We start from the raw sequence: 2,564 nt of genomic DNA on the forward strand, positions 1-2,564 counted from the left end.
TTCTCATCCAGGTCATGTTTCGATGCTCAGAGGTACAGTTTTAGCCAGGTCTTCTGAGGAAAGCAAGCCTTCTCTCTTACACTGCAGACGCACATCCCTAAACAGTGTTGGAACCTGCTCACCATATTTTAACATGATTTGATAAGGAAAAAAGAGAAGAAAAGGTAGAAGACTTGAAGCCTGAGGAAGTCTTGTGAAGACAGAGACAGCGAATAAAGATCTTGCCATCACCCTCATGGCAGGACAGGCTGATAAATGAAGCCGGCTTGCAGCAGGCATCAGGGAATCCCGCAGCAGAGCGCACCGCCAGAAACCCATCTCTCTTGGCTCACACAGCTGCCTGTTTACAGCACTTCTGTAAAACTCTTGCTACGGACAATTATAGTGTTTCAGAAGCGCATGCAGCATCTGTCTCGTCCTATGTGGCAACAGCACCACGTTACAAACAGTGGTTCTGGCACTACGTGTCGGCTACACGGGTACCGGGGGGCTGAAGAATTCAACGGAGAAACGCCCCGGAGGATACGGTGACTCTGCATGATGATCAGCAGATGCCCTTTGCACCACAGAAAGCACGGCGTAAGCGAGGTTATGGCAATGAGCGGGTTTCTCTGTGTGCAGCATCGTCTCCCTGTGATGTTCTACGCGTCTAGGTGCCTACTCAGTTGAATCATGAGCCTCCTGTCTGATTTCCTTCCATGATAAGGCTTTTAATAACTAACTGCGTATACAACAAAGTAAATATTCAACCAGCTCAGAGCAAGATTGCAGATCAAATATCTTCAAATCTTTCTTCTTTCCCTTTTAAAAACAAAAACCCACACATGCAGCCTGCAGGGGAAAAGATTGCTCGCTTAGCACTTCCCTCAGCTCATCAGATAGATAAGCAACTACCAGTTTTGTACTTTACAAAAAATAGGCGAGGCAGCTGCTCAGCAGCATACCGTTGTAATGTGATGGTGAAGAGCCGGATGCCTGCTGAAGTCTGGCTCCTCTCCTGCGATTGCTCTTTAGCTCTGTCCTCCAGTCTAGTGCACTGGCATGCTGGCAGGGGCTGCCCGAGCTGTCTCTGGCCGGGAGAGGACGTAGGTGCCATCCCCAGTGCCTTCCCCACCGAGTAGTAGGGCCACATTCATACAGACTCAGACTAAAGAAAAACTCTAGAGACCATGGCTACAAAGCCCAGGCTCAAAAAAGAGGGAGAAAAGAGGGAATAGGAGACATATCCTCCTTCCTGGTTGTGGATCCTGCAAAAGCGGGTGCCAGCCCCAGCAGGGGACGTCCCCGGGAGGACCAGAGAGAAGCTGATGTCCACCCATTTCTGCAAACCACCGTGGCTCGCTGGGCGCACCTTCTGCAGGGCAAGGCAGTGGCTCCTGGTAAGGGGGGTAAACTCTCCTTCCCCCGTTGCTGGGGTCATTTCACCTGTGGAGGGACACAGATCCCTGCGTAAAACACCTGCATGGGAAACAGCAGAGGAGGTTTTTGCCTAGCCTCAGCCAGATGTTCAACAAGTCACAACTTCATCAGTGTCCCCATCCCCAAGCCCGAGCAAAACGATACCCAGCACACTCTGCAAAGTGCTTTGGGACTGCTGGAAAGTTACTTTACAGTCCCTCTCATCCAGGTCAGGAAACTCTTATTTATAGAGCTAGCAAACTGGACCTGTGAATGGCACGTGTTTGGGGCTGAGCAGCAGCACTTGATTTAGAGCAGTGCCTTGTTGCAAGCAGCAAATCTAAGATGGGAATAAAGTCTTAAAGCTTCTCCTCTGTGGAGAGTTGAAACTTGAGAGACAGAGGAAAAACCTAAAATTAACCCCGCACTGCTTAAGCATGGCATTGGCTGCCCGCTGAGTGCTAGTGACGGCTGTGGCTGCCCCTCCGCCTCTTAACCTCCGAGCATTTTATCAGGGTGGGAGCTCATATTTGTGAGTTTCAAGTAAATTGTGCATCTCTGTTCACATTAGTACTGCTACATTTGCTCTTGGGCCCACAAGGATAAGGATTCCCTTAAAGGGTTTTGACTGTTATTTCTATGAAGAATTGTGTTGAAAAAGCAACTGGCAGCACCTAAAAACTAAAGTTTTCTTCTTTGCCCTCAGCTTACAGGCAAACAGCAGAAACTGGCTGCCTATCCCTTCCCCTCCATCCTTTTTCTGCTTTCCACTGCAGCATGCTAGGGGAGAGCAGCCAATTTTCTTTCACAGATGCTCCTCTATAAACCCCTTGGGAAGCAGCCTCCATTTCCACATCAGATGCAAGCGTTCCCTTGTCTGTGTTTGCTCCCTGGGTTGGAAGAGCTGCCCTCCCTCACACTTGCAAGGAGTTTCATGCCTTTGCCTCAGCGAAGCGCATCGAGGCAGAGGCACTGCACAGCCCCCACCTCGGCACAAGGAGAGGACAGAAAATGTCTGCTCTCCGCGGAGCTCTCCGCTTCGCAGCCGCCCGTCGCAGCGGCTCCTGCAGCCCCCGCTACCCCACTTAAGACAAGCTGCATTGGAAATCTGTTAAGCACGGCTCAAGTTATTGACAGTGCCAAGCTAATGCGCAGGGGAGTGCAGC

This window comes from Fulmarus glacialis, unplaced genomic scaffold, assembly GCF_000690835.1.
Source record: "Fulmarus glacialis isolate BGI_N327 unplaced genomic scaffold, ASM69083v1 scaffold8059, whole genome shotgun sequence".
Taxonomy (NCBI): Eukaryota; Metazoa; Chordata; class Aves; order Procellariiformes; family Procellariidae; genus Fulmarus; species Fulmarus glacialis.